The following is a 26144-nucleotide window of genomic DNA, read 5'->3' on the forward strand; positions in this document are numbered from 1 at the left end:
TTACATTTCTCCTCCTTAGGGACTTTCGTCCTTGAAAATCTTACCAACAAGTTCAGATATTGACTTCTCATGGTTTCTCCAGGTTCCAATGTGCCCTTTTCTACTCCGTTTCTATGCAATAAAACTTTCACCAAAGCTATATTCTTGTTCCTCAACTGTTTGACTTCCCGAGCCAAATTTTTAACCAGTTCTTCACCATAAGTCATATCCAGTCTAATCTCAATTTCCATCGGTGAAATCATATGAGAGGGGTCTGATCTATATCTACGCAACATGGACACATGGAACACATCGTGAATCTTTTCCAATTCGGATGGCAACGCTAACTGATAGGCTAATGGTCCAACTCTTTTGGTAATCTCATATGGTCCAATAAATCGTGGGCTCAATTTCCCTTTCCAGTCGAATCTCAAAACCTTTTTCCATGGAAATACTTTCAAGAACACTTTATCTTTAACTTGAAATTTGATCTCCTTTCTTTTCAAATTAGCATATGACTTCGGTCTATCCGATGCCGCTTTCAAACAGTCTCGTATGACTTTAATCTTTTCTTCAGTTTTCCAGACTAAATCAATTTCGTGGATCTAGCTTTCCTTAAGCTCTGTCTAATACAGTGAAGTCCGACACTTCCCGCCATACAATGCCTCGTAAGGTGCCATCTTTAAACTCGCCTAAAAACTATTGTTGTAGGCAAATTCCACCAATGGTAAATATTTTTCCTAACTGCCTTGAAATTCAAGGACGCAGCACAGTAACATGTCCTCAAGAATCTGAATCGTCTGCTCAGACTAACCATCAGTCTACAGGTGAAAAGCCATGCTAAAACTCAACTTTGTACCCAAGGCTTCTTATAGCTTCTCTCAAAATCTCAAAGTGAATCTCTGGTCCCTTTTTGAAATAATCAATAACGGTACCCCATGCAATCTCACAATTTTAGATACATACAAGTCGGCCAATTTGTCAAGTCAGTAGTCAGTTCATACTGTAATAAAGTGACCTGACTTCATTAGCCTATCAACCGCAACCCAAAGAACATCTTTCTTTTTCGGGGTTAATGGTAATCCCATCATGAAATCCATAGTAATCCTATCCCACTTCCACTCGGGGACCATCACAGGCTGTAACAAACCTGAAGGTACTTGATGTTCAGCCTTGACTTGTTAACATATCAAGCATTTCGACACGAATTCAGAGATATTTGTTTTCATACCATTCCACCAGTACATTTTCTTCAAATCATTATACATCTTGGTACTTCTTCAAATCATTATACATCTTGGTACTTCCAGGATGAATAGACAATCGGCTATCATGTGCCTCTTGCAAAATTTTTCAAACCAGTTTATCATATTTGGGTACACAGACCCTATCTCAAAACATCAAAAAACCATTAGGATCAACCCAGAAATCTGATTCAACGCCTGTCTCACATTGGGCTCTCTTGGCATGGAAGTCACTATCATTGATCTAAGCTGCTCAAACTTCTTGGAGAAATGTCGGTCTGGCTCTTGACTCAGCCAAAATTGAACCATCATTAGATAATGCCAAATGCATGTTCATAGCCCTCAATACAAACAAGGACTTCCTACTCAAGGCATCGGTGACTACGTTTGCCTTTCCTGAGTGGTAATCAGTTATCAACTCATAATCTTTAATCAATTGTAACCATCTTCGTTGTCTTAGATTTAATTCCTTTTGAGTTAGTAAATACTTAAAACTCTTGTGATCTGTGAATATACGACAAGTTTCACCATACAAATGGTGTCTCCAAATCTTCAAGGCAAATACAATGGCAGCTAGTTCCAAGTCGTGTGTTGGATGATTTTTCTCCTGCGGCTTAAGTTGCCTCGAAGCATATGCTATTACTTTGCCCTCTTGCATAAACACGCAACCTAGTCTATTTAAGGATGCGTCACTATAGACCACAAATTCTTTTCCCAGTTCGGGTTGCATTAAAACTGGAGCTTCGATCAGTAATGTCTTCAATTTCTCAAAACTCTTCTGACACTTCTCTCACCACTCAAACTTAACATCTTTTTGTAGCAATCTCGTCAAAGGATTCACAAACATCAAAAACCATTTTACGAAGCGTCGATAGTAACCGGATAAGCCCAAAAAGCTTCTAACCTCAGTTCATTCCTCGACAGCTTCCACTCAACAATAGCAGATATCTTATTTGGATCAACTCGGATCCATCACCCGACACAATGTGACCAAGGAATCTAACCTCTCGGAGCTAAAACTCACTCTTGCTAAATTTAGCATGCAACTGTTTGTCCCGTAAGATATGTAAAACCGTTCTCAGATATTCCGCATGCTCAGTCTCATCCTTGGAATAAATCTGGATGTCATCAACAAACACAACAACAAACTTGTCTAAGTATGGTCGAAATATCCTATTCATCAAGTCCAAAAATACAGTCGATGCATTTGTCAACCCAAAAGGAATCACAAGAAATTCATAATGGCCATACCTCGTTCTGAAAGCAGTCTTAGGTACATCTGGCTCTTTTACTCGTAACTGGTAGTACCCGGATCTCAAATCTATACCCGGATCTCAAATCTATCTTAGAAAACACAGTGCCTCCCCTCAATTGATCAAAGAAATCGTTGATTCTTGGCAACAGATACTTGTTCTTGATGGTTACCTTATTGAGTTGTCGGTAATCTGTACATATTCTCATCAAACCATCTTTCTTCTTAACAAATAATACGGGAGCATCCCACAGAGAAAAGCTTGGTCTTGGAAACCCTTTATCGGTCAGTTATTGCAACTGTGCTTTTAACTCTTTCAACTCAGTTAGTGCCATCCTATACAGGGCAATAGAAATGGGTGCTATTTTCGGTGCTAGTTCAATACCAAATTCCACCTCTCTGATAGGAGGTAAACCGGACAATTCTTCTGGAAAAACATCTGGGTATTCGCATACTACCGGTGCTGATTCCAACTTCAACTCAGATTCTTTAGTATTCAACACAAAAGCAAGGTAAGCTTCATATCCTTTTATCACATACCTTTGTGCCATCATCGAGGTAATCACAACCGGCGGAGTATCCAACTCACTTGAATCAATCCGGAGAATCTCACCATCTGATCATTTCAATTCGATATACTTGCTACCACAATTTACAATCACATCATGCATAGCTAACCAATCCATGCCAAGAATTACATCGAATTCATCGAAGGGCAAAAGCATAAGATTGGCCAGAAAACAATAACCTTGGATCGTCAAAGGATAATTCTTACAAACCTTATCTACTAAGATAGACTTGCCTAGAAGGTTCGACACCTTAATCACAAACTCCGTAGGTTCTATAGACATATTCATACTAGACACTAATTTCATGCAAATATACGAATGGGTAGATCTTAGGTCAATCAAGGCAATAACATGTACATCATGAAGAGAGAATGTACCCGTAATGACATTAGGAGCAGAGGCTTCCTCTCTAGCACGTATCACGTAAGTTCTTGTCAGGGCCTAAGTCTCTGGTTTTGTAGTTGTGTCCTTGGCAACATTTTGATTGCCACTTGCACTTCCAAGATGTCGAGGTGGTCTACCTCAGGAAGGCTAGATCCACCTCTTTATCAACTCGTTCCAGGCAGTCTTTAAGGAAGTAGTCAAGAGAACCACATCTGTAGCATGCACCATTCCTCTTTCGACACCCACCGAAGTGGAATTTGTTGCAGCTTTCACACCTTAGCTTTTGATCATCCACACTTCCCACACTAGTTACCTTGGGGGAGGAAGACTTCAGGTTGTGATGCTTAGAGCTTCTTGTTCTGCCCGAATATCCTACCGATGCAATGGAGTGCTCTTGTTGACTCTTCGATTTCTTTGTGGAAAAAGAGTGTGTTCTTCTACTAAATCTCTTATTCAAAATTTGAGCCTCTCTTTACTTGCTTTCTTTCATTGTTTAGTTCTTCGGCCTTGTTTGCCCGATCAGCTAGTACTGCAAATTCTTGTATCTCAAGGATCCTGAGCAACAACTTAATTTTCTCATTCAAGCTTTCCTCGAAGCGCTTACACATTTTTGTCTCCGATTGGACCCACTCTGTGACATATTACTTAACCTTATGAATTCCCTCTCATATTCTGACACGGTCTTATTTCCTTACCTGAGTTGCAGGAATTCTTTTTGCTTCGAGTCTAAAAATCTTTGACTAATATATTTCTTTTTAAACTCAGTTTGGAAGAACTCCCATGTAATATCTTCTTTCAGTACTACTGAAGATACAGTCTTCCACCAGTGATATGCAATATCCATTAGAAGAGATACAACACACTTTAAACACTCCTCAGGTGTACATGACAACTCATCCAAAACCCGTAGTGTTCTCGAGCTAGAACTCGGCTCATTCAGCATCATCAACAACCTTAGCTCTAAACTCTTCAGCCCCATATTTTCTAAGTTTGTCCACTGGGGCTTTACCAATTCTCATGGGTGCCATACCTTGTGGCACTTCTCCCTCAGGTCAAGCAGGGGACGGAGGAGGTCGTGGTATATTGGGGCAGTTTCTCAAGTAATCCCCCAACCATTCATTCATCATCTCAAAGAAGGTAGCTCTTGCCTCTTCCTGGCCTTCAGACATAGGCCTTCTACTACTACTAGTAATAGCTCGCTGAATGAAAGCTGGAGCATGGCTCTCGACTCCCTCGGACTCATCTTAAGCCTGATTGGAAGACTTTAACTATATTCAAATATAATTAAAAATGGTTAGGAGATGTCACACTATCATAACTTGTATAATGGCATGTATAGCTATACTCAATACATGCTACGTTAATCCTAGAACAGACTAAACCATAGTTCTGATACCACTAAATGTAACACCTCTTACCCATACTTGAGACTAGGATAAGGTACGAGGCATTACTGTACATAAACATGACATTTCCAAAAGATCACGGGCTATAAAATTTCGTTCCAAGTTAAAACCAATCAAACACATTCATAGTGTCCCAATTATAGGCCTACGACCCGAGGTCAAGGAAATTATTTTAAATATTATTTTATGTATTGTAGTAAGATTAGATAAGTGCATGAAAATTTTTGTGAATTAAATATAGCGATTGCTTGTTTAAATTACGAAAAAAGACTAAATCACATAAAGTGAAAAAGTCCTATTTTGTTAGATAAGAGTGCCAATTAGCTAAAGAACCTAAATTGTGGGCCTTCAAAGAGTAATTAGACCCCAAATGCTTAGGCTAGCTGGCCATAGGAGACAAAAAAAACAGAAATGTCAAAATTAGGTGGGTTGGTGACCAATTTTGACTAGAATAAGAATAAAATAAAGAGAAAAAGATATCATCTCTTCCTCTTCTTCTTCATCACCGAAAAATACAGCCATTAGAGGGTTTTTAAACTTTAAAATTTTTAGCCACTTAGTCTCTCTACAAGTAAGTGATTTTAATGAATTTTCTTAATGATTTTTACATTTTTGAGACCTTTTTGTCATGAGCATTCTGATGAGGGGACCATTTTACAAAATGGTTGAAAGTCTAGGGTTTTTCTATGAGAACATTTAGGTTGTTTTGTAAATTTTTGTGGAAGAATATGAGTCCTAGGTGAGTAATAAACAACTTTTGTGAAGGGATTTCTCATGAAAACCATAATAAGGACTATTTTGCATAAGTTGTAAAATAGTTGATGAATGTGTGAAATAGAGGAAATTTTGGATTGCTATAAGAGTAAAAAGGGTTCGACTACGCTTATAATAGACAGAAACTCAATAAAAATTAACCTTCAAGCATAGGGGTAAAATGGTTATTTTGTAAAAGTCTGGGGGTAAAATAGTCATTTTGCCCAATTATGAAATTTTGAGTGTCTAAGTTGATGTGCTGATGAAATAAATGAATTTTATTAATTTAGATCAAGAGAAGCGTGATTCGGGTCTTGATTGGGGTAAGAAAAAAGTTTACGAGGATTAAGCTCGTCTTCATCATTTTGTATCGAGGTAAGTTCATATGTGAATAATGTGTTATTGAAGCTTACTTTGAAATATTTTAATAATATACATGTGTAATTGGCTCATTATTGTTATGTATCTAAATTCTATTTGTTGCCATGAATGTATAAATGACATGTTATGTGAGTAAAGTACATTGCGAGCAAGTACGATGCTATTTGGCCAGTTACGAAATCCTGTTGGACCTTAGACATAACATAGGATACAAAAGGGTACATTATAAAAATTATGTGGTCTGAACTCATGAGTTGAGTCTGAGTTCATGAGATGAATATTATAGGTAATGTGGGTCTGGGTACTAGCTTTGTGTACAACCCTGTGAGTGGCTCAATGAGTGAATGTTACATGATAGCTATGGGGTTCGGGTCCTGACCTAATAAAAAGGCCCGTGAGTAGCTCAAATGTGAGTGTTTCATAGCATGAGGTAGCCCTGATTTCCTATATGGTAATTAGATGAAAATTCCCCGAGTATCTATATGTATTTCGAGAGTTCAACGGGTAATATTGAAGATTTAATTAGTAAAAACTTGATGAGGTATGTATACTGAACTTATGGATAGTACCTGAGTAAGGGACGAGATAGATTAGGTATACATGAATGACAGGAAGAGTAAGATAGAGATGTTAAAAGATTTATATCTTTTAAGCATGACAAGTTACCGTTTGACAAATATGATTTTCTTTTAATTACACTTTATTTGCATATATGTACTTACAGAGCTCCCACGCTTACCCTCTTTTCTTTTCTTTCCTTATAGTACTGCCAAGCTAGTATCGGGGATCCAATGACGTCTTAAAGCTTCGACCACACTATCACTTAAGACCTTGGTATAACTAGTTTAATTATTTTGTTTTCTGGCATGTATAAGGACTCGAGTCTTTTGTTTATTATTTTGTTACATAATGTGTTGGCTCATAGGATAAAAATGATATTAATTTTGTATAGACCATGAATGTTGGCTAACACAAATTATTATTCAATGCAATGTTGCAAATTTCTAATGGTCGTGGCTATTTTGGTTATGCATGTTCTGTTCGTATTGATCTTAGTTGATCTTGTGTAGATAGGGGTATGTAAGGGTGGCAAAGAGGCTTGGTAAATAGCCTTATTTTATCCATATAGGTAGACATACGGACATGTGTCTAAGCCGTGTGTGACACACGGTCAACCCCATGGGTGTGTTGTTCAGCCATGTGTCCCTTGCATGTAAAAATTTCAAGTCAGCATGTATGGTAGTAAACACACGGGCAGAGACATGGTCGTGTGTCTCAGCCATGTGAAGGGCACGACCTAGCACATAGGCGTGTGCCTTGGCCGTGTGGCCCTTAAGGATTGTTGACGTCTGAAAGAAAATGCCGAAGTTTTTGCACACGGGCTAAGACACGGGTGTATCATGCTGTGTGAAGGACACAGTTCATGGACACGAGCGTGTCTCAGGCCGTGTGAAAACCCCTGTAGGTTCAAATTAGAAAATAAATCCACAGGGTAAGGCATACAGGCATGTCTGAATGTGCTTAGGCTGTGTGAGCCACATGGCCTATCCACACGACCATGCCTAAACAGGCACATAGGCGTGTTGCCCCTCTAACACAGGCGTGTGCCCCTATGTTAAGTCTTATTTTCAAAATTCTTGAAAGGACCTGGATTGATTCTAAATTGGTTGCAATGGATGTTTTGAGTCTCATAGGCTCTTATTAAGGAGTTTATAATAAAAATTGAAAATGTTTTTAATTTGACCATGTTTTGGTGATATGAAAACGTTTCTATGCATGAGTTCAAGTTAGGTAAAACCTTATATTCTATTTTGACGTAAGGCACATGTGTGGGGTGTTACATTTAGTGGTATTAGAGCTACGGTTCAGTCAGTTCTTGGACTAACGTAGCATGTGTACAAGTCTAGCTATATATGCCATAGAAAAATTGTGATAGTGTGGCGGCTTCTGATTTTTTTTAAATTGTGTTTTCATATAGTAATGGATTCTGATCGAACTATGGTAGATGATGTAGAAAGTAACACGCCGGCTCCCGCTGAAGGGGCAGTGCCATCCGATAATCGACCTCCCACAGTTATTCAGGGAGGTGGAGATAGGGCTCGGGAGTCCTTTCTCCACATGATGAATGAATAGTACACGGATTTCATCCGAGCGAACCCGAATACTCAATCCCCTCTACCCCCACCTGTTCCTCAACCTGTCCCTGTAGCACCCCAGGGTATGGACTTTGAGAGACAGAATAGACCTCCAGTGGATAAGATCTGGAAGTATAGAGTTGAGGAGTTCCGTGCTAATAAAGATGATAACCCTGAAGGGCAAAATTCTGGCTTAAGAATACCATTAGAGTATTTGATGAATTATTCTGCACTCCCGAAGAATATTTGAAGTGTGCCATGTCTTTGTTAAGAGACTCGGTGTACTACTGGTGGAAGACGTTAGTCTCAGTGGTGCCTCATTAAAGGGTTACATGGGAATTCTTCCAAGAGGAATTCCGAAAGGAATACATTAGTGAAAGATTTGTGGATCAAAAGCGTAAGAAATTTCTTGATTTAAAACAAGGTCGCATGACGGTCACTGAATATGAAAGAGAGTTCATCCGAGTTAGTAAGTATGCTCGGGAGTGTGTATACTCTGAGGCTAAAATGTGTCGAAGGTTCGAAGACGAACTTAATGAGGACATTGACTGTCAGTGGGTGTCCTTGAGTTGAAAGAGTTTGTAGTACTCATTGATCGGGCCTGTAAATCCGAGGAATTAATCAAGGAAAATAAGAAAACTAAAGCTGAAACTAGAGATGCAAGGAAGAGGCATGCGAGCAAGTCATTTCTATCTTAGTCTAAGAAGTCTAGAGATGTCTACTCTTGTTTCCACGCATCTACTAGACATTCGTACCAAGATCGTAAGAAGCAAGATTCAGATTTTAAGTCTCGGGCTACATCAGTGGCTAGTATGGGCAATGTCAGATATTCCAGACTAGAGTGCCAACATTGTGGTAGAAATCACTTTTACAAGTGTAGAGTGAATGATGAATCTTGTTTTCGATGTGGTTCTCAAGACCACATTATTAAAGATTGCCCGGAAATGACTGACAAAGAGAAATTTCAAAGTACAAGGCCAAGTGACACCAATTCTAAAGGAAAACTTCAGAAGAATGTCGGAGTTGGGGCTGATAGCAAGAATGTGATGAGAGACACTACTGTAAGGTCTGAACTTAGGCTCTGGCTAGAACTTATTCCATACGTGCACATGAAGATGCATCCTTTCCTGATGTGATCACTGATACATTCTCTCTCCATGATAATACTGTTATTACTTTGATTGAACCTGGTTCTACTCATTCGTATGTGTGCATGAAGTTGGTGCCTAGCACGAATATGCTTGTTGAGTCTATGAAATTTATGATTAAAGTGTCAAACCCATTATGCAAACATGTGATAGTTGATAAAGTATGTAAGAAATGTCCTTTGGTAGTTAAAGGTCATTGTTTTCTGGCCGATTTGATACTGTTACCATTCGATGAGTTTGATGTTATATTAGGTATGGACTAGTTGACATTTCATGATGCTATTGTGAACTATAGACAGAAGGCTATTAAATTAAAATGTAAAATTGGTGAAACCCTTTAGGTTGAATCAGGTGAGCCAGGGAACTTACCTATGGTGATATCCTCAATGTCTGCCTAGAAATATTTGAGGAAAAGATGTGAAGCTTATTTGGCTTTTGTCATGAATACTAAGGAATCAGAGTTGAAGGTTGATTTAGTGCCAGTCGTAAGTAAATATGTGGATGTGTTCCCGGAAGAATTTCCTGGATTACCCCCTAATAGAGAGGTTGAATTTGGTATAGAGCTAATGCCAGTGACCACGCCTATTTCGATTGCTCTGTCTCGGATGGCCCCGAATGAGCTGAAATAACTAAAGTCATAGTTGTAAGAATTGACCGACAAGTGTTTCTTAAGACCAAGTTATTCACCGTGGGGTGCTTCGATGTTATTTGTGAAAAAATAAAGATGGATCTATGAGGTTGTGCATAGATTACTGGCAATTAAATAAGAGGACCATTAAGAACAAATACCCATTACCGAGAATTAACAACTTGTTTGACCAGCTGAAGGGAGCAGCATGGTTTTCTAGGATAGACTTGAGATCTGACTATTATCAACTACGAGTTAAAGAAACAGATGTGCCTAAGACCGCTTTTAGAATGCGGTATGGCTACTATGAGTTTCTCGTCATGCCTTTCGGCTTAACAAATGCTCCCGCCGTGTTTATGGATTTAATGAATAGGGTATTTCAGCCATATTTAGATAAGTTTGTAGTTGTATTCATTGATGACATCCTGATATACTCTAGAGACAGGGTAGAACATGCCAAACACTTGAGAACCATTTTACAGACTCTGAGGGACAATCAGTTGTATGCCAAATTTAGTAAAAGTGAGTTTTGGCTTCGAGAAGTCGACTTTTTGGGTCATATTGTCTCTTGTGATGGTATTAGGGTAATCCCAGCAAGGTTTCTGTCATTGTTGAATGGAAGCTGCCAAAGAGTGTGACTGAGGTTAGAAGCTTTTTAGGGTTGGGTGGTTTTTACAGGCAATTTGTAAAGGACTTCTCTATGATTGTGCGACTCCCATAACAAGGTTACTGCAAAAAGGGGTTAACTTTGAATGGTCGGATAAGTGTCAGCAGAGTTTCAAGAAGTTGAAGATGTTATTGACTGAGGCTCCAGTATTAGTACAACTCAAATCAGGAAAAGAGTTGTGATTTATAGCGATCCTTCTCTAAATGTGTTGGGATGTGTACTTATGCAGGAGAGAAAAGTTTTGGCTGATGCCTTGAGACAATTGAAACCTCACGAGAAGAACTATCCGACACACGACCTAGAGTTGGCCGCCATAGTATTTGCTCTGAAGATCTGGCAATATTATTTGTTCAGAGAGATAAGCCATGTATACTCAGATCATAAAAGTCTTAAGTACTTAATGACCCAAAAGGATTTAAATCTGAGGCAACATAGATGGTTGGAACTATTAAAAGATTATGAGTTGATTATAGATTACCATCCGAGAAAAGCGAATGTGGTTGCTGATGCATTAAGTAGAAAATCATTGTTTGCCTTGAGAGCAATGAATGCCCGATTGACCTTGTCAGAGGATGGTTTTGTTCTAGTAGAGTTAAAAGCTAGACTGACGTTTCTTTAAGAAATCTTTGAGGCTCAGAAGAGTGAGCGAATTACTATCCAAGAAAACATTGTATGAATCAGATGTTGAATCAGATTTTTGGATTGGTTCCGGCAGTTTCTTAACATTCCGGGATAGGATTTGTGTTCCTAAGGACACCGAATTGATTCGAAAGATATTAGATGAGGCATATAGTGGATGTTTATCAGTACAACCTCGGAGTATGAAAATGTATAACGATTTGAAGAAAATGTATTGGTGGCCAGAGATGAAAAGAGATATTTCGGAGTTTGTATCCAAATGCCTAGTATGTCAACAATTGAAAGCCGAACACCAAGTACCTTTGGGTTTACTTCAGCTTATCATGGTCCCAGAGTGGAAGTGGGATCGAATTACTATGGACTTTGTAACGGGTTTGCCGATAACCTCGAGGAAGAAAGATGTTGTGTGGGTTGTGGTTGATCGAATGACAAAGTCGGCTCATTTTATTCTGGTATGCACCAGTTCCCACAAGACAAGCTAGCCGAGTTATATATTTCAGAAATTGTGAAGTTACACGAAGTACCTTTGTCGGTCATATCGATAGAGATCCGGCGTTCACATCACGGTTTTGGAAAAAGGTCCAAGAAGATTTAGGTACAAAGTTAAATTTTAATACGACTTTCCACCCGCAGACCGATGGCCAATCAGAGAGAGTAATTCAGACCTTGGAAGACATGCTCTGATGTTGTGTATTGGAGTTTTAGGGAAGTTGGGAAAAGTTAGAGAGAGTCAGATTCACGAGGTTGACTTAGTCAAGGAGACCGAAGAAAAAGTTAAAGTGATTCATGATTGTTTAAAGGCTGCTTTGGATAGACAAAAATCTTACGCAGATTTGAAACGAAAAGAGATCGAGTTTCAGGTTGGTGAAAAGGTATTTCTAAAAGTATCCCCGTGGAGGAAGGTTCTTAGATTCGATAAAAAGGGTAAACTAAGTTTGCATTTTGTCGAACCTTATGAAGTGATTGAGAGAGTTTGGCCGGTAGCCTATCGATTAGCTTTACCATCATAATTGGAAAAGATCTATGACGTATTCCATGTGTCCATGTTACGCCGATACTGCTCTGACCCTTCACATGTGATTTCTCCAATTGAAGTAGAGATCAGATCGTATATGTCTTATGGTGAGGAGCCTGTTAAGCTCCTAGCTCGAGAAGTTAAGCAATTGAGAAATAAGAGCGTTCCCCATCAGAGCCCGAAGAAATCCTGAAAAGCCAATACCCAAACCTTTTTACCGGTAAGATTTTTGAGGATGAAAATCCCTAAAAGCGGATAATTGTAACAGGCCAATTTTTGGGCTAGTCAAAAAAGTGATTTTGAAACCACTAAGTCGAGGTCAAGGAAATTATTTTAAATATTATTTTATGTATTGTAGCAAGATTAGATTAGTGCATGAAAATTTTGGTGAATTAATTTTAACGATTTCTTGTTTAAATTGCGAAAAAGGACTAATTCACATAAAGTGCAAAAGTCCTATTTTGTTAGATAAGAGTGTCAATCAGCTAAAGAACCTAAACTGGAGGCCTTTAAAGAGTAATTAGATCCCCAATGCTTAGGTTAGCCGGCCATAGCAGACAAAAGAAATATAAATGGTCAAAATTAGGTGGGTTGGTAACCGATTTTGACTAGAATAAGAATAAAATAAAGAGAAAAAGATATCGTATTTTCCTCTTCTTCTTCATCACCAAAAAATGCAGCCATTAGAGGGTTTTTGAACTATAAAATTTTCAGCCACTTAGTCTCTCTACAAGCAAGTGATTTTAATGAGTTTTCTTAATGTCTTTTACATTTTTGAGACCTTTGTGTCATGAGCTTTCTAATGAGGGGACAATTTTACAAAATGGTTGAAAGTCTAGGGTTTTTCCACGAGAACATTCAGGTTGTTTTCTGAATTTTTGTGGAAGAATATGAGTCTTAGGTGAGTAATAAACAAATTTTGTGAATGGATTTCTCATGAAAACCCTAATAAGGACTATTTTGCATAAGTTGTAAAATAGTTGATAAATGTGTGAAATGGAGGAAATTTTGGATTCCTAAAAGAGTAAACAGGGTTCAGTTAGGCTTATAATAAGGAGAAATTCGATAAAAGTTGACTTTCAAGCATAAGGGTAAAATGGTCATTTTGAGTGTCTAAATTGAAGTGCTGATGAGAAGCGTGATCCGGGTCTTGATCGAGGTAAGAACAAAGTTTACGAGGATTAAGCTCGTCTTCATCATTTTGTGTCGAGGTAAGTTCATATGTGAATAATGTGTTATTAAAGCTTACTTTGGAATATTTAGATAATATACATGTGTAATTGGCTCATTATTTTTATGTATCTAAATTCTATTTTTTGCCATGAATGTATAAATGACATGTTATATGAGTAAAGTACATTGAAAGCAAGTACGATGCTATTCGGCTAGTTACGAAATCCCATTGGACCTTAGACATAGCATAGGATACAAAGGGGTATGTTATAAAAATTATGTGGTCTGAACTCCATAGTTGAGTCTGAGTTCATTAGATGAACATTATAGGTAATGTGGGTCCGGGTACTGGCTTTGTGTACAGACCCGTGAGTGGCTCAATGAGTGAATGTTACATGATAGCTGTGGGGTCTGGGTCCTGACCTGATAAAAAGGCCCGTGAATAGCTCAAATGTGAGCGTTTCATAGCACGAGGTAACCCTGATTTCCTATATGGTAATTAGATGCAAATTCCCCGAGTATCTATATGTATTCCGAGAGTTCAATGGGTAATATTGAAATTTAATTAGTGAAAACTTGATGAGGTATGTATACTGAACTTATGGATAGTACCTGAGTAAGGGACGAGATGCATTAGGTATACATGAATGAAAGGAAGAGTAAGATAGAGATGTTAAAATATTTATATCTTTTAAGCATGACAAGTTACCGTTTGACGAATATGATTTTCTTTTAATTACACTTTATTTGCATATATGTACTTACTAAGCTCCCACTCTTACCCTCTTTTCTTTTCTTTCCTTATAGTGCTGCCAAGCTAGCATTGAGGATCCAGTGACGTCTTAAAGCTTCAATCACACTATCACTTACGACCTTGGTATAGCTAGTTTAATTGTTTTGTTTTCTGGCATGTATAGGGACTCAAGTCTTTTGTTTATTATTTTGTTAGTTAGCCATAATGTGTTGGCTCATATGATAAAAATGATATTCATTTTGTATAGACCATGAATGTTGCCTAACACCAATTATTATTCAATGCAATGTTGCAACTTTCTAATGGTCGTGGTTATTTTGGTTGTGCATGCTATGTTCGTATTGATCTTGGTTGATCTTGTGTAGATAGGGGTATGTAAGGGTGGCAAAGAGGCTTGGTAAATACCTTATTTTGTCCATAAGGGTAGACACACAGGCGAGTGTCTAGGCCGTGTGTCCCCTGCACGTAAAAATTTCGAGTCAGTATCCATGGTAGTAAACACACGGGTAGAGACACGGCTATGAATCTCAGTTGTGTGAAGGGCACGGCCTAGCACACGGGCGTGTGCCTTGGCCGTGTGGCCCTTAAGGATTGCTAACGTTAGAAATAGAATGTCCAAGTTCTTACACATGGGCTAATACATGGGCGTGTCATGGCCATGTAAAGGACACAATTCATGGACACGGGCGTGTGCCAGGTTGTGTGAAAACCCCTGTAGGTTCGAATTAGAAAATAAATCCACAAGGGTAAGAGACACGGGCGTGTTTGAATGTGCTTAGGCCGTGTGAGCTACATAGCCCATCAGCACGACCATGCCTAAACCTAAACAGTCATACGGGCATGTTGCCCCTCTCACACGGCCATGTGCCCCTGTGTTAAGTGTTATTTTAAGAATTCTTGGAAGGACCCGAATTGATTCCGAATGGGTTCCAATGGATGTTTTGAGCCTCGTAGGCTCTTATTAAAGGGTTTATAATAAAAATTGAAAAAGTTTTTAATTTGACCATGTTTTGGTGATATGAAGCGTTTGTATGCATGGGTTCAAGTTAGGTAATGCCTCATATTCTGTCCCGGCCTAGGGCACGATTGTGGGGTGTTACATTAAGAATGGTCCGGAACTAAACTGAGAGCTTAAAAAAATCTTAAGAAAATTTCTAGGTTTAAGCCTCACACGCTCGTGTGGAGGCAATGCACATGCCCGTGTGCTTGGGACACGCCCGTGTCCCTTACCCATGTGAAATTAATTGAATTTATTTTCCATTTCGAACCTACAGGGGTTTTCAAACGGCTGAGCACACGCCGGTGTCCTTAGCCTGTGTCCCTCACACGGCCTAGACACGCCCGTGTCCAAAAATCCAAACATTCTATTTACGATGTCATCACTCATTTTGAGGCACACGGCCAAGGTACACGCCCGTGTGCTAAGCCGTGTCCTCCACACGGTTGAGACACACGGCCGTGTCTCTTCCCGTGTGTTTACTATCATGCAAATTGACTTAAAATTTTAAGTGCAGGGGACACACGGCCAGGCAACACGCCCATGGGGGCTAACTGTGTGTCACACACGGCCTAGACACATGCCCGTGTGTCTACCCGTATGGACCTTTTTAGGGCTATTTTCTAAGCCTTTGGTCACTCTCTAAGGTCCATACACACTTAAAAATTTCAAGGGTATTTAACATGGCCTAATTATACTCTTAAGCAACCTTAGCATAACTCATTGCACTTTAACCACATCTCATCGGTTTAGTACATGCTAAATTATTTTTTTTTTGTATTAAGGATTACCATATCATCGAACACATTTAGACTCGGCTCATTTTATAACTCATTGCCAATTATGACTTAGCCATCTCCAAGTGATTTGGCCACATTCCACATGTTCATTCATGATATACCACATTTATCTGTCTAATGAACATTTAAACACCAACATGCACAATTAGTAGGTTACAACCTACATCAAAATGAGCTATGCCTTATGGCCATATACAAAATGAATAGGTATATCATTCAAGCCCTTACATTGTCTAACCAATGACACCTATAACAAAATAACCAAAAACGTACTATATACCAAAGCAAGATAAACTGATAGTGTTGACAATACTCCAATCGTCTTCCAATCTTCACGAGTCCACAAGCTCTGTAAAACAGGGAAAGGAAAGGGGGTAAGCATTAACATGCTTAGTAAGTTCGGATAACAGGAAAGTAACCTTACTAGTTATTTTGCATATTCATGCCAAACATGCATAGTATAAATTCCCTATCACATACACTCAATCATCAAGTTAGTTCCCTTTCAAGCAATATAGCATTAATCTTGGTAAGCTCATCAATTCAAACATTTCCATTCTCGTATCTTATTACAGTCCCGTTGAATTTCTCAAAAATCTCGATGGGTATCCCATTTGCCGTCATGTCATGCTAATGACCATTTTAAATATACACTCCTGTGAATGTCACTCTTACAGCGGGATTACCAATCGAGGTTAAATCTCTCCTAACATAAATTCAAGGAGTATTGTCAGGATTACCATTCCAGGCTAAATCCCTTACAATGAGAATTACTCCAAAACATTCGGATTTAAAATGCCAGTCCAGGCTAATTTCAATCCTTAATCGTGTTACCCATCCGGGCTAAATCCACAATGCACATATATTCATCGGGAGGTTTGATCGCTTAAGGAACACCTGTCCGGGCTGGATCCTTACTATACTGAGATCATCGATTACCCGTTTGGGCTAAATCCCTTTTTGCAACACATGCAGGATCTCATGTCATGTATACAAGAATTTACCCATCGAATCTCCCTTTTTCATTCAACTGGGACAATTGTCATCTTTTTCATTTTACACTACCACATTTCATGGATTGTCATGCACTTAATATCTAAATTAACATACATTTTCAAGTATATTTAAAGTTTACTTCGAATTACACAAACTTACCTAGTAATTGCTTCGGTTCCGCATTTCGATTATTTTGAAACCTTTTGTTTTCCACGGTTGACCTCCGAAATTGGTTCCTCAGAGTCTATATCAGTAAAAGTAAATTATAATACCTCACACTATTCATTTTGGACCTAAATTTTACCCCCGGGCAAAATGACCATTTTGCCTCCAACATTTCACATTTTTACAAATTAGTCCCTATGCTCGTATAATGGAATGCATGAAATTCCTTGGTTACCCATGCCTAACCAATGTATCCTAAGCTCATACCAACCCATATTTTTCTCTATTTCACATTTCTACAACATACTTTATACTTTTGACAAAACGATCCTTTAGGTCATTTCCATTAAAATCTACCTAGTAAAAGTTGTTTGCCATCCTTTAAGCTCTCATACTCCTCCATAAATCATTAAAACACATGCATCTTATACATGGGTAAATTTCCAAACATGAACGCTAGCTTGAGATATGGGTAGAAATGGGTAAAGCATGTTACGAGGATCTCAAAATTACAAAGAACATTAAAAACGGTGCTAAGGAGCACTTACTATTGAGCTTGAAATGTTGAAAACTCTAGCCCATGGAGCTCTAGGAATTTCAATAGCTATGGGAAGAAGATGGCTGATTTTGGCTTTCTTTTTCCCTTTTTATTAAGTTTATTACCAAATGCCCAAAATGCCATTCCTTACAAAACTTCAAAATTTTTCTATGCATGCCCATTTTTGTCCAAAAAAACTTAGAAATTAGGCAAATTTCTATTTAAGACTTTCTAATTTATAATTCGAAGCAATTTCATGTAAATTGCTTCTAGAACCCAAGTTTTGCAATTTATTCAATTTGGTCCCTAATTTCCAATTGGACATCTTATACTTAAAATTTCTTCTTGAAACTTTAACACATGCTTATTTTCATATCCTGGACATCATAATGATAATGAAATAATTATTTTAACATTGAATTTGTGGTCCCAAAACCACCATTCTGACTAGGCCCTATTTTAGGATGTTACAGTAACGCCTCGAATCCTGTCTCGGTGTCGGATACAGGTAAAGGGTGTTACACATACTAACTTGTATCACACGGCCGATGACACGACCGTGTGCCAAGCCATGTGAAAACTGGAGGGATATATTGACTTGGCCACACTGTCGACCACACGCCCGTGTGTCTAGGCCGTGTAACTCACTGACTTGATTTCTAAGCATCATTAAGGGACACACGGCCGTATACCATGACCGTGTGTCATACACGGTTGAGACACATGCCCGCGTGGACAAAAATAGGCCATTTGTTAGGGCAATTTGCCACCCCAACTTCAATGTACCTACACAAGGCAAAACGTACAATTTCCATACATAAAGGGCAGCCAAAATCAATCCCATTTCATGCAGAATTCATGCTATACAAATACAACCAATTCACTTACTCAAATATATACGAAAACAAACCATCTCACAAGGCATTATAAACATCTTACAAAAGTCATTAACAACCATTTCTAATAGCCAAACACCTATCAATATTAACATCATTTATAAGCCAAATCTCATGGCTATAATCACAACCAAAATAGCACATCTAACCTATACATGCCATATACCATAAATGTATAATCCAAAAGTACTAACTTAGATGTTTGATAGTGCGATGATGTTCCTGAAAACTCCCAAATTCACTATAAAACATAGAAAAATAACATGAAGTAAGCTTCATAGCTTAGTAAGCTCGTATGTGAATAACTTAATTCATCTAATAAATGCAAATCAACCAATTACACATGACAGAACCATTTACACATTAACTACAAACGTTTCTCATGTCTCAAAACATGATCAAATACAAACTCATCGAACTTTCACTATTTAATACTCGAATAGGTTCTCCACATACTTGAATCGCCTTGTACTAACCTCTCGCTCAACCGCATCATTCGTTTACCCATTAAACCATTCGGAATAGAAATCAGATACTCAGGAATCTCGTACAATAAGTACCTATACCATGGCTCATAGCCAAATCAAGGTAACTTATTCGAAGAACTATTATCATGGCCCGAAGAGAATCATCCGATATGCATGGCCCAAAGCCAAATCGGTAAAATACGCACCCGAAGTGCTAATATCATGGCCTGAAGCCAACTCAATGTATCACTTACTAACATGTCAATAGTATCCAAAATTATTCTTACGGTTCAACCGGGTTTTCACACTTTTCGTTTCTATTATCGAATGTATTCGTAGAGTCGTTTTCACAATTCATACATTATTCATAATCCTGTTTTAACAATTTATACAATATTAAAGAATTTTAACATACATTTATAATGTCATCATCACATACGAACTTACCTCATATTCAGAATTGATGGATAGGGTCGATTACTCGATAATCTTGCTTTTCCCCTGATCTAAATCTGAATTCTTTCTTTTTTGATCTATATGAATTCAAAATTAACTTATTTATTCATCTACTCATTCGATTAATCCAAAAACACACATTTTGGCATTTTTACACATTAGCCCCAAACTTTCGCACTTAATCAATTTAGTCCATATTTCACAAATACACAAAATGCACACAATACAACAAAACCCATGCTTGGCCGAATTATATAGAGGTCCCTAACAGACCAAAACTTTCATTTATTTCACATTTCAACCACACAATTTGCACATTTCACAATTTAATCCAAAATTAACATTTTTATCAAAATTCACTTTACAAAACTTGTACATCTAACAAAAATGATTTATTTTCCATCATCAACTATAAAAATACTCATGCATTCAGCAATGGCAACATTTAAATACTTTAAGAGTTTTGAAATCAGAGATACGAGCTAGCTAGATTAAGCTGCAAGGATCTCAAAAACAAAGAAATCATAAAAATCGGGACAAAAACCGTACCTAATTGAGCATAGATAGCATGGCCAAATATTGAAGCTAAGAAAATGGCTTCTTCCCTTTGTACAATCAGTTAGATGAAGACGACAATGAATAAAATGACTTTTATTTTATTAAATTATTATTTAATAACCAATTTACCAAACTAACCTTAAAATTATTTAATAACTACACCAAATACCACCCCACTATCATCCATTAACTCTCAAATGGTTTAATTACCACTTATGGACCTTTACTTTAAGGTTCTATAGCTATTTAATACCATTAGCTAATAGAACAACACTTTTACAATTTACATAATTTAGTCCTTTTTAGCTAATTAAGCATTTAAATGGTAAAATTTCTTTACGAAAAATGAATCTATCATGCTGTAAATCTTATTAAAATAATAAAATAAATATTTTGACTTTGAATTTGTGGTTTTGAAACCACTGTTCCAATTTAACTAAAAACAAGCTGTTAAAATGCTCATGGTTTTTTATGCCTTATCTGAAGCCTCATATTTTTGTAGCTAAACACTAGTTTCTCAAGTTTTTTATACTTCAACCTATTTCTTGCCTTGGTATGAATATAACTAAATGTGCTCCAATTTCGTTCGCAATTTGATGTAGAAGTTGTTTGACTAAGCACTTTAGTTGCTAATTTTTGTAACTCAGGAACACGTGTTGTATATTATCCACCACTCATCTGCATAATATTATTTAAATTTCAAAATTTCTTCAAAATGTACAATATAATTAAATAATATAAATTAAATTAAATAATTTAATTAACTATTTACCCATATTTGCCTCCAAGCTCTTTGTGCTTGTGGAGTACCGTATATCTCATGTTTATCTCTAAATAGTAACAACTGCATAAATAAAAGCTAAAGTAAAAATGAAAAAAATAATTTCATTTCAAATTATGTAACTAAGTTACAAGTAATAGTACTTGATCTAATCTGATTAACCATTTTGACTTGAGTATCAAGAGAAGGTTCTAATCTTTCAATTACTGATCTTGTACCTTCTAATGTTCTATTAGTACATTCTCAAAATGCTCCACCCAAATTGAAATTGAGGATTGAGAAAATAAACTAAGAATAATTTATAGGAATATCATCAAATAATAATAATAATAAGCTTAAAATAATAAAATGTAAAATATTTCTTAATTATATGAAACATTTTACTTACCAGCTGAATGCAAGTTGAAATGCATAAAATTTCATCTATTGTGAATAATCTTTTCGTACTTGGTGAAATATCGACAATCTTGTTGAATTGCTCATTTAGCTTTATCAACAGCCTCATAAATAATGCCCATTGTTGGTTTTTCATCACCATCCACAAGTCTTAAGACTTTTATTAGGGGCTTGTAAACTTTTATGAGGTCATTAGCTTTTTTCCAAAAATCTTTTCCCAAAACAAATTGTTTTTGCTTTATAAACAGGCCCTGACTTTTGCTGTCCCCATTTGGATTCTTTAAATTCCTATATATTCATAAGAAATTTTTTAAAATAATATGATTTAAATTATTTAGAACTAATAAAATCATTAAAAGTTGATATATTTAAGAAATTATATTATCTAATTATAAAATATTGACTTTGAATTAAACATTTCTCTCAGACCTTGCTTTTTGCCTTATTATCTCTTCAAGTTGAATGAAATGAGTTGCAAATCAAGTAAGAGTGGGTCAAAGTATTTTATTCCCTTGTGTATACTTCTTCATCAAATCAATAGTTCAAATGTGATTGTATATAAAACAAGTCACTTTCTTTGCCTCATTTAACACTTTTGCTACAATGGGCTTTTTCCCAATATCTTCAAGGCATAAATCTAAACAGTGAGCTGCACATATGGTCCAATATAGATGCTTTCTTTTCAACATTAATTTTTTTCCAATGGCTTTCATTGCTGCCTCATTATCAGTCACTATTTGGACAATGTAACTTTCTCCAATTTCTTCTACAACCGAATCTAACAAACTGTAGTAGAATTCAGCATCTCTATTACGAACACTCATGACAACCAAAAATTTCCAAAAAATGGTTCCTTTACTGTAATAAACAATGAAATTAATGATGTGCATTTGATTTAAATTGTTGGTCCAACATTCACACATTAGAGTTGCTCCCAATTCTTTCCAATGAGGCTTTAGTCCATTTACCTAATCATGAACTTGTTGATACTCTGACTCCAAATACACATCTAAAACCTCATAAGGTGTTGGGAGCTTTACACCTTATCCAACCTCTATTGACACTTGAATTAAGTTATACAACCATGGAGAGCTTGCTAATTGAAAAGGAAGTTGTTCATATATTAAAAATTTAGATACTACTTCACCTATTTTCCCACGTAAAGTCTTTAAAAAAGAGTCACTGATCTTTGGTTGCTTTGAGCTTTTGCTTCTAGCCAATTTAGGTATAGCTCCCCTTAAGGTAAACTCAGACTCACTTGGGATGGATTTACTTGTTCTTTCTCCATGATATTCTCCAGCTGATCCATGAAAATATCACCCATCTTCATAAATGTTACTCCGACCACTAGTACTTCATCTAAATTCTTCCCTTCTATGCCACTCGTGTTGTGATTGGATACTTTCTCGAGTTGCTTTCCTTATAGCATAAACCTCATCAATGAATTCCTCGTGTTCATCCTCCTTTCCTCTTAATTGGGATAAAAATTCATTTGTTCTCCTCTTTTTGTCTATTTTCTTTATGTTGTTTTCTTTCAGTATATTCATCATACTTTCTCTAATGACACCTGTTAATAAAATAAAAATAATTCACACTTTATATTATTATCAATTATGTATAATCTTTATTGATAAATTTACAAAAACATTTTAAAACTAATAATAAAGTATCACATACCAGTAACATTAGGGCATGGTGCAACATTGCTGGTTTTATGAGAAATGTACTCTTTAAATTGTGTTATTCCTCCTTTCACAACTTTACCACAAAGTTTACATATGACATTTCCTTTCGTATCTGGCATTAGAGTTCCAAAGTACCAACCTATATCATTACTTATATTATCAACAATATAATACAAAAAAAAGTAAACATCACTAACATTGAAAAATTAAATTTATTGCATAATCCATAATTTTTTTTAAAAAAACTACAACACACCATAATCCATTATTACCCGGTCACCCAAAACCCAAAAACAAAAAAATAAAAATAAAAAGTTCCTCAAATCCCCTTAAGCCCCAGCCCTTTTTTTTAAAATATAGCTAAAACTTTTTATTAGAAAAAAGAAACCTTAAAAACAATTACAAAGCAATACAATCTAGCCTAAGCTAACCTACCAGCTAACATCTTAGCTCACCAGTTAAGTCTAACTAACTGCTCCGTAGTAGAATAAGCTACTGTATAAACAATAATATTTATGATCGGGACTAAAGAAATTGCTATGTGCATTTTATAAGTTTTTCAAATGCAAAGCTTCAGTATTAATATTCGTTATAATTTTTTGCTAAAAATAGTTTAGGGTTAGATAAATTGCATTCTTTTGAATGACTATACTATATAGTGAGGAAAGAGGTGCATACTGCCATATTGTTATTAAAGTATGTATTTTAGTTGTAGGATGATTTGAAGGGCTTCTAGAAGTTGGTTGTTGGGTATAAAGAATAGGAAGCAATGAGAATTCTAGAAACCAAGAAGAAAAAAACAAACCCCCAACCCAACAAAAACCAAATAGGAATCCATAAGCCCAAAATGGGTTATAAGGCAAAAAAAATGCAAAATCCTATAATATGAAAAAAAAATGGTAGAAAAAACTCAAAAGCCTCAGACCTCAGCAATTATCAATAAATGCATAACCTCCTGAAGAAAATAGAAAAAATGTTGGGAACCCCAAAGATATTTTCTAAACCCATCCAAAGCACTAATCCAGATCCTTCCAAAACCTTTCCCCTTGTCCAAAATGATTTCTCATCCCTAATCCAAAGAACATCTCTATATATTCATGTAACACCCCTTACACGTATCCAACGCCAAGACAGGATTCGAGGCATTACCGGACTTAACACGAAACCAAGACATAATATTTCGTCCAAATTAAAATCATTCATACACATACATATCATCCCTTATACTGGCCTATGAGGCCTGAAACAAACATCGGAGGCGGTTCGGGACTAAACCGAATAGTTTAGAAAACTTTGGGATAACTCAGAAATTTTTGTACTTTGGAGAGTCACATGCCCGTGTGGATAGGCTGTGTGGCCGCACATGCCCGTGTGGCTTGGGACATGCTAGTGTCCTCAGCCCGTGTAACTCTCTGTTTATGATGTAATCAACAAAATAAGGTCACACGGCCAAGTCACATGCTCATATGCTTAGGTCATGTGGCGAATTAAACTCCAAAAATAAAGTGCAGACTTCACATGGCCTGGGCATATGCCCATGTCCTAAGGCCGTGTACTTCACACGGCTGTGTCTCTGTCCGTGTGTTTACTACTGGGCATTCTGTTTTGCATAATTAGGGTACAGGGGACACACGACCGAATCACACGCCCTTGGGACAGACCGTGTATCAAACACGGCCAAGACACATGCCCGTATGTCTAACTGTATGGACAGTCTCTAGGCTATTTTCTAAGCCATTTTCCACCCTTAAACACTCACACACTTAGACTCCCTTCATGGCATACATCATGGCACATTTGGTTACTCAAGCATTTACACATATGGTCAATTTATGTCTTGGTAGTGTCAACATATCACGTACTTAAACCATTAGGCTTCATATGGCATTCCACACCAATTTCATATCTATTCATCACCATACAACAATTGTTGTCATACACATTGATCATATTTCATACATTAAACAAACATGCTATCTATCACACTTATTAACATAAACAACCATAAGCCTCATCAGACATATACATTTAACATGTAAATTACACTTCACCACACATCCATCAAACAACCACATCAAACATAACACATTTGTATGCATGCACAATTAATTAAGGTTACAACCCAAATAATCAAATGAGCCACCTCTCATGGCCATATACAAAATGAATCACAATACCATCATGAGCTAACACATTTAGCTAACTAATATGACATTTAACAAAATAAACCAAGTCCCTATACATGCCATACTCAAAATGTTGAGACTAACTATACCCAAATTTCAATTGATAGTGTGATCAAAAACTCCTACGTCCTTCAATCCCCGAGCTAGCTTGGCGACACTATAAGAAAGGGAAAGGAAGGGGGTAAGCTTTAAAAATTAGTAAGTTCACATGCAAATAAAATGCAACTTAAACAAGCATTAATCATACATTTAACATAAATAATATAATCTTGCATTTTATCAAATCTCTTAAACTTATCCTTAATATATATATACATATTCTTACCACAAGTTCATCATATCTCATGTCATTCTCATGAGTTTGATGTACATACCTGTGTCCACTTGCACATAATAGTTTACTTTCTCATCTTTGATGTTTTCATCAAGATTACCCATTAACTTCTCTTAGAACTACCCGTTGAACACTTGGAATACTAATGGATACATCAAAATCTCGCAGCTAAGTGCCTCATATGTAGCCAATGCTACCTCATATCACATATCACATGTTGCTTGCTTTCGAGCTACTCACGAGTTTAGTCACTCAAGCTATCGGTCAGGATGTAGGTACATGGCTGCTCGCACAAGCTGTCAAGTATTTGCAACATATGCCGAACTATCCAGCCACCGGTAGAACATACAAGGCCAGTACCCAGAATGCCAAAACATGTGTCACATATATCATGAACTCAGACCACAACTCATGAGCTCAGATCACATAGTTTCTAGTGACATGTCACTTGTCTCCTAAATTATTCCTAAGGTTCAAATGGGATTCTTCGATACCACATTTCCATTGAGCTTGCTCGTAATGTCGATTTCAATATCCATAGCACCAATCACATACTCATGGAATAATCAAGCATAATTCATAATAAAATTCAAGCTTTAAACACATGATACAACATCATAGTAATTATATATGTACTTGCCATATATGCAATATTAAAGCATTTAAAGTATGGTACATATTGCATTATTTGTAAATGAACTTAGCTTGGTACAAAATGATAGAAACGAGCCCAATCCTCATAAACCTTGTTTTTCCCCCGAT

This window comes from Gossypium hirsutum, chromosome A02 (genome assembly GCF_007990345.1).
Source record: "Gossypium hirsutum isolate 1008001.06 chromosome A02, Gossypium_hirsutum_v2.1, whole genome shotgun sequence".
NCBI classification, from domain to species: domain Eukaryota; kingdom Viridiplantae; phylum Streptophyta; class Magnoliopsida; order Malvales; family Malvaceae; genus Gossypium; species Gossypium hirsutum.